Below are 8,633 nucleotides of genomic sequence, written 5' to 3' on the forward strand. Positions count from 1 at the left end.
CATGAAAAGCAAGAACAAAATGTTCTCTCTTTGCTCTGAGACAAGGTTGTCACACAGGGAGGAAAATGGACTGCAGGGCCCTTGTTGCCTGTTCAGTAGATCACACCTTTGTCATAATCCAAATTTACACTTCTTATCTTTTGTCTCAACAGAAAAGTCTTGGGAGCAAGCCAATATGCCAATAAGCCAATATGAAAGCTGAGCTCCCTTTTTTTTTATTGACCTAAAATAAGACAGATGAGGGGTGGGATATGGGAGAGGGTGTAACAGGTAGAATGTTATATATGCTGGTGTTGGTCAGTTAATTACACAGTTTATACATCACTTGGTCAAGAATTCTGCAGAAAATTTAGCACAGATTCTGCAGCCAGAAAATTCACACTTATTGATCTGCCCACATTTGCTTCTGGTCCTGCACACCTCTGGCCTTTGAAAGGATCTCCCGAATGGAACCATTGTTGTTGTTGTTGTTTAGTCATTTAGTTGTGTCCGACTCTTCATGACCCCATGGACCAGAGCACGCCAGGCACTTCTGTCTTCCACTGCCTCCTGCAATTTGGTCAGACTCATGTTTGTAGCTTCGAGAACACTGTCCAACCATCTCGTCCTCTGTCGTCCCCTTCTCCTTGTGCCCTCCATCTTTCCCAACATCAGGGTCTTTTCCAGGGAGTCTTGTCTTCTCCATAGAATGGAACCATAGAATCACAGAATCATAGAGTTGGAAGAGATCCTAATGGTCATCTGTTCCAACCCCCTGCAATGTAGGAATCTCAACTAAAACACCCATGACAGATGGCCATCCAACCTCTGCTTAAAAACCTCCAGTAAAGGAGAGTCCATAACCTGCTGAGGGAGTCCATTCCACTGTCTTATCATCATAGCACAGCTCTTACCATCATAAAGTTCTTCCTGATGTTTAGCCGAATACATTTAAGGAAGATGGCCCTCGGGCTGTTAAAAGTTCACCATCCCTGTCCTGACCCGCCCCCCTAAACTAGTCTGTTAGCCACAGATTCAGTAGGAAGATGCTATCAGTGTTGAAGGAAGTTTAAATTCCTGTTTGGTCGGCTTTGGTATGTGGAATTGGGGTGGGCGAGGTCTGTGCCTTCTTCCCTTTTGCCTTGGGTTGACCCAGCCTCCCATGAGCGAGGCTCATAGGTCCTTGATATGCAATGCCTCAGTCCTAAATTAAGTGCTGCTATGGCATGGCTGGCATGTTGCTACAGGGAAATGCTGTGCTCCAGTGGTTCTGCTGCTGTTGTGTTGGGAGGGACAGTGCTCTGTTACCGAGATAAACACCCGAGATTACTTTACCTTTTGTCTTGGGAGACAGTAGTACAGAGATGCTTAATAATTCATTGCTCGTTCCATGAGACAATGAACCTCAAGTAACACCGCAGCTTGTGGATGGCCACAGGGCACCAGAAAGACACAGCTCAAGAAAAGGCGATGGTTTTGGTGCTTGACAAATCCTTACCATTTCCAAAGGAAGTGGGAAACCATGATGACATCAGGATTATCACTCATGAGACTTGGTTGCAAACTCATAGGTGGGGAGAAACTACAGTCAAGCGGTTTTTAGCTCATTTATTCGCTATTTTGACAATTCATATTGTCAAATTGTCTCTAAGCAGTGCACAATGAGCTTAATAAATACAACAGAGATGAAACCAATGAAAAAATCAAATGCCTTAAAATGCCTGTTGAAATAAAAAGGTCTTCACTAGCTGCTGGAAGTTCAACAGGGGGTGGGGGGAGGAGGAGGAGGAAGGTAGTATAAAAAGGCAGAGAAGGGGAGAAAGTAAAAAAGTGGGGAAGACTTGAAGGGGAATAGATAAATGGAATGATGGGCAACGAAGACTCCAACAGGTTTTCACTGAGAAATGCAGACAGGTTCCACACCTTATCAGTGGTAGTTCCCCATTTTTTTCAATTTGCTTCCTCAGGAAATAAGTATTCTTCCCGCACACACACACCCCATTGGTAGCTTTCTACAACTTTTTTTCTTCCTCTTTCCATTGTATTGGGGTTTTATGCTGGCTTCATGTTTGAGTCACTACTATTTTAGTTCCCTTCTCAGACCAAACTGGGTGACCTAGGGCTTCTCACTGTTGTGCAGCCTACTTCACAGGGTCTCTGTCATGGGGAGGGCCGTGTTACACACCCTTAGCTGCTTGAAGGATGAGCAGGATAGAAACATAATAAATAAATAATAGTTGTTTGGTTTACTGGTTTGATTTTGAAGTTTTTGTTGTTTTTGTATATTCCATTTATTCATTGCTGTAAAGTGCCTTGCAAGAGTAATATCCAAACAAGGCAATTTTATATATGGAGATAAAAAGGTAAAGGTACCCCTGCCCGTACAGGCCAGTTGTGGCCGACTCTAGGGTTGTGCGCCCATCTCACTTAAGAGGCCAGGGGCCAGCGCTGTCCGGAGACACTTCCGGGTCACGTGGCCAGCGTGACGAAGCTGCTCTGGCGAGCCAGCACCAGCAGAGCACACGGAAACACCATTTACCTTCCCGCTAGAAAGCAGTACCTGTTTATCTACTTGCACTTAGAGGTGCTTTCGAACTGCTAGGTGGGCAGGAGATATATGGAGATCGATAGACAGATATAGATGTAATAAACAATAAATGCTGAGAAGTGTCTGCCCTTACTGAATACCTGTCTGTCCTGCAGCTGTACAGAGGCCTCAACCATAAACAAAAAATGAATTATCACTGGATGTTTCCAGGCTGGTGTGTGTTGTGTGATTGTGGCTCTAGATGCACCCAAGATTTCTGCAGCATACATACAACAACACTGACATCAAAATCTCAGCCTGTATTCCACCTGCCAGCACCATTTAATCTGGATTTACATGACCCAGGGGAAATCTGATGAACTGAAAAGAAAACTGTAGCCCATGAGCAGCCTACAATGTAAAGCGCTTGTCTGGAGGCCCCCATTTTGGTTTGCTATAAACGTGGTGTTAATCTGAATGCCAAAGCTGAGTTCTCCAGGAAACACTTCAGCTGAGACAAATGAGGAAGTTCTCAAACACATTGAGCATGAATCTAAATATTTGTCAGGGGATTAAAGAAAAGCACTCTTTGTTCCAGCTCTGGCTAAGAAAAGAATAAGTGGCACCTGTTAATAACCAGCAATATTTAGAGTTTCAATAGACCTTTAAACTTTGAAATAGCTTTCTAGGCTTTTCTTTACTTGGAGGGCAAAGTGAGCAGCTGTTGCGTTGCTCTTTGTATTCTTCTCCCTTCCATTAAAGCAACTTCATGCTCAGGAAAACTCTAAGATGTGCCTTCTTCTACCTTCCTTCCAGACATGATACTCTCTTCATCTCCAATCTAGGAGGTACCTCTGGTGCCTTCCCTTGCTACACAAGTTCCTCCCTGATCAGGGGAGGCAGCTGGGAGGAGATCTGATGCTGAGTCCTGCCTCCAACACCTAAGCCATGTGGACACCAGCACTAGTGCGATACAAGTGTCACCTAGCCAGCCCACCAGAAGGAGTGCTTGTTTGCATGCCCAGTCTCAGGACTCCAGCCATTTGCCATGCTTAATAGTGTGCCTACTCCCATCCTTCAAAAGGAACATGCAGGGAGCATGTTGCTATGTCTTATCTCGTGCTTAGCTCATGTAGCCTCTGAACCTTGCAACCTCCGACTTGTCTTATGTACCACTCTAATCTGAAAACAAAAGCTTCTGCCAGAAGCAGAGTTGTGAGTTCCATTCCTCACCAGATGGGGAGAGCAGGGATGAGGGAAATATGGGCTGTCATTTCGACATCTTGTGGATGCTACTCAAAGATCCAGAAGGACATCATGGATGCCGGAAAAAAGCTTGCATGCATGAAGTGTATCCATCCCATAATAAAAACCTATCTGGAAACACTGTCAAATTTGAAAGCCACCTGGAGGCTGCCAGTGCTAATCCAAACGTTAGAGCAGGATCTCTAGCAGGATCATCATAGCTATCATAGGCCAAAAAAACCCCCCATGTTCAGTTTTTGAGCCTTCACTAAATACCCAAGGCTGAAATTGCCAGGTTTTTGTGGGAGAGGACTTAGTGATGGCTGGAAGAGGCCAGCACACCATAGGAACTAAGAGAATATCTCAGAGGCTTTTGCACCATTGCTGGGTTTTCTGACACCTGTGGCACAAAAGGGGTTCAACATATCAGAAACTGTTCACGTGGCCTCTCACTAGGCAAGGGTCTATGTCAAATAAGAAACACTGTCAAATTTGAAAGCCACCTGGAGGCTGCCAGTGCTGATCCAAACATTAGAGCAGGATCTATAGCAGGATCATCACAGCTATCATATGCCCAAATAAGAAACAAAATGGAGGCGCTGGTTCTCATCAACAGGGCCCGGCAGCTGATCTGGGCCGGCCCGACAGGTGCTTGGGATTACCTGAAATTTTCAGCCATGATCAATCCTATACTTGGATAGCAAACCCCCAAATATGCAGAGATCATATCACAAGCATGGGCATAAGGACTCCTGCCTAATAGGGGCTTCCAACCTTATTGTTATATTATCCAGCCAATGTTACAACATATTGGTTATTTTCATGCTGCCGGCAGATCCATGCAATATCATATTGCTATCAATCTCCATTGTGCAGTCTGACAAAAAAACAGAGCAGGTTCTGAAGCCAACCTGTATTTCCTTTTTTCATAGCATCTGCAGCTTGTTCATATGCCTCAGGGTTATATTGTACTACCATTTCTCACAATGAGTAATAACTGACTTCATAAATAGTGCCACTGAAATCAATAAGCATAGTAAAGTAGGAAATTAATGGTAGGCGAATCTGAGCATTAACACTCAGGCCCTTAATTTATTGGTGGCATCCTGCACATTGCAAAACAGGGTTATAATGCATGCGTTGCTTCATGAGAAAAGCAAGGCTAGATTTTGTAGGGAGTGGGAAAGTGGTGAGAGACTGGGGAGAGTCAAATAAGGGTACCCTTGAGTAGGAGTGAGTAAACCTTTCAATTTCAGGTGAACTGAATCAAATTTCTCTCCTATCCCGAAGCTTGAGGCACGAACCAGCATCATTCAGCATTTAGCCTGTACAGATAATGTTGCCTCCAAACTGACTCTGAAGTCAGTTAACCTGGGTGAGCCACGGGGCCAGCCCAAAACATTTTTCTGCCTGAGGCAAAGGACAAAATGCCCCCTGTCCCCTCGTTCCACACACTAGATCCAACTGGAGTGGATCCAACTGGCAATTGGACAACATCTGCCACTGCACCTGAGTCAACAAGGCAGCTTAGAAGGAGCAGAGCAGTGTAGCTTGGGTGGGAAAGATTGAGGGACTGTAGCTGCTTTCCGCCTCCCCACCGCCAAGCATCTTCAGTCTGAGGCAGCTGCCTCACTCAGTCTAATAGTAGGGCCAGCCCTGGAGAACTATAGCAATTAAGATCACACTAGTTTTGAAGTTTGATTGTAATTATTACAGAATCTAGGTGCTTGAATCAGAAAAGCTGTCCAACTGGTTTCCCATTGTGAGTGCAGGGATTTCCTGGGAGTGGCAGGAGCACCCCTGTTTATTTTTCCCTTTCCAATTTGTCATATCCTCCCACCATGGTAGCCGAATGGCAGTGCGGAAAACCTTTAGACGTGCCCTATTCCGTAGTATGGTTCTACAGCAAGCAAAGGATCCTGTTGCAAACCGAGACAGCCAGACCAAAGCTGCAGTTGTTTGAAAGGAACCTATATCATTGGATAGGGTGACTTGGGGTTAGAGGATGCCGTTGGATGAGCCACTAGCTCCACTTTTCTTAGAGGTGATAACTGTGGAGCAGATCGAGCAGGAAGGCTGTCAAAGCAGAAGGGTATACGCATTACCATCTAAAAGCCGCCCTGCCAAGCCAGAGTCTAAAATTGCCTCGTTGTGCAAATGGCTCGTAAGATAGTGCAGGTTGTCATCAGCATGACCATGCTGGATATTATTGTTATTCTGCTAGCGTACAGGTCTCTTCAAGATAAGCAGTGGATTTCTATGCATCTGCATGCACCTTAGACAGATACAGTACACGCAGCAACCACTCAACGGCTGCTGGTTTGAATATATCCAGCAAGAAATTGTTTTTTCAAAGTTGATGGCAAGTTCAAAGTTATGTATGTTTTCCATCTAACCTTTTGAAGTGATTCATTCTCTGGTCCATTTGATCCCAATGAGAAAATATTAGAGGGGTTGTTTTTCCCCCCTTTTGCTACGCTGTTCAGATTTTGGGGAGCTGGACCTTGGATGATTGATTTTATTAGAACAATAACTGAAGCGAAAGCACCAAGTCATTCTCTTTCAGCAATGTTTCTTCTTGAGGTGACAGCACAGCAGATTACAGGCATATGGTAAATTCCTAAATGCAACCAGCCAGCTTGGCTCACTTGGAACATAGCATAGCACTGATTCAGCGGTTGCTAATAAACTGAAGGCATACATGCTTGGAAGAAAGCTTTGTGAAAATCACCCCAAAATATCTTAAGTTCAAGGGGATAATCAATGAAGGTGTGTGTATGTGGAAAGTGGGCGCAGATCCATTAACACAAATGGAACACTACTCCAATTTCAGGCAGCCTTTAACCAGAAGCATGCACACAAACAGCTGCCCTTCTTGCTCACAACCAGTTTAGGGGGTGTCATTGGTTGCAAGTGTCCCCCTCCTTAGCCTCAGTAGAACTTCAACAGGGAGGAGGATAGAGACAAAAGTAGAACTGGTTGGTTCTATTTGTCATTCCCACCGGCTCCGCCTACCGTTTGTCTCCTGCCTTCTGCCCAATGAGTACCGGCCACCCTTGTCCTGATACCATATTTAGTTCCTGCCCTTTAGATCAGAAGGGTTCAAGGACAAGAGTAGACAGCTCTCCTTCCTCAGCGAAACTGAATTGCCCTATAAAAAGGAACCTTTTTATAGGCAGTAGGTAAAAGGCGGTGGAGGCAGTAGCATGGTGGTGGAGGAAATATCTCTGTGTTTGATGACCAGCCCTTAAGAGATCCTGATTCCCCCAGGTGTAGTGGTGTGAACTCTTCCCCAATATTTAAGGAAGGCTCCACAGCCAATCTGGTTAGCTACTGTACACGGAATAAAGAGGCATCAACTTGTCCTTTATCTCAGGCAGCAAAATGTATTGGGCTGGTTCTAATGAAGATCAGTCTCAGATGCTGAGCTACAACTGTTTGGAGCAATGTTTTTCAGAGTTTTGATACCTGTGGTACAGTGTGTTGCTTTTCTGAGTTCGACAGGAGCTGTACTTTGCTCTAGGGTCAAAAATTTTGTGGGAGCTGAGTGACTATTTATTTGTGAGGCAGATTGCTGGATAATTATCCCAAATTAATGGCTGGCTGTCCTGTGTTGATAGATGCTAATGCTTAGCTCCTGGTAGCAGAGATCTCCTGGTTGCGGATAATCTTTCTGTGTTTTTAAAATGAGCTACTCATCAGAGTTCAGTGAAGGTAGTAACTCTCTGCTAAAGGGATGGAAGAAGGTAGTGTGTGTGTAAGAGAGGTTGGGGCAGAAGAAAGAGAGAGGACTTAGCACTTTTGAAAGCGACACAGGCAGACGGATGTGAGAAAGCAGATCATTCTAGTTGGAGCTAGCTAAAACTGGGTTACAGCCTGGCCAAAGTTGTTCTCTGGGTGATCCTGCTTTGTAGGAGTGGCTGTAAGCCTCTAATGATGCAAATAAAAGAAATGGTATAAATATTCCATGTTGTTCTCTCATCTGAAGGAAACCATACCCAGATTCTGCTGCTGGAACCTCTCACTCCTTGGGAATGGGAGAGTGTGCAACTTAAGGAACGAAGAAGAACTGTGTGCTGCTTCTGAAAAATGCAGAGGACTCCTGATCATATTGTAGGCTGTAAAATGTGACCTTTAAATGTGGGCCACAGGAAAGTTGCTTAATGGATTAAATATTTTTGAAGCTTCTCTAGTAAATATATAGGGCTATACATTGTAATATACATTGTAGTATACATTGTATACTTGCACCCCACCAACCCCGGCATGTGGACCCTTGAAGGTTGTGGGGCAGGAGACCCAGTCCTCCAACTGAAAATTGTCCCCCCACTCCGGTTATACACCCTGTCCTGGGAGGGGAGGAGGTGCTGGAGGAGACTCTTGGTGCTGGAGGAGACTCTTGAGAGTCCCATGGACTGCAAGAAGATCAACCCTATCCATTCTTAAGGAAATCAGCCCTGAGTGCTCACTGGAAGGACAGATCCTCAAGCTGAGGCTCCAATACTTTGGCCACCTCATGAGAAGAGTTGTTGGGAAAGATGGAGGGCACAAGGAGAAGGGGACAACAGAGGACGAGATGGTTGGACAGTGTTCTCGAAGCTACAAACATGAGTCTGACCAAACTGTGGGAGGCAGTGGAAGACAGAAGTGCCTGGCGTGCTCTGGTCCATGGGGTCACGAAGAGTCGGACACGACTAAATGACTAAGCAACAACAACAAGGCCAAAAGACCACGAAATGCAAAGGATTGTAGGGGTCTGTCAAGAAAAAGGTGGCTTCTGAAGAGACCGCATTTGCAATGCAACATGGGATGGAATCTCAGCACGTACTTCACGTACTTACAAGTACCATTTGATAATTGTGACCAGCAAATGCTCATGTAA

This window comes from Podarcis gaigeae, assembly GCF_964106915.1.
Source record: "Podarcis gaigeae genome assembly, chromosome: 3".
Lineage (NCBI taxonomy): Eukaryota > Metazoa > Chordata > Lepidosauria > Squamata > Lacertidae > Podarcis > Podarcis gaigeae.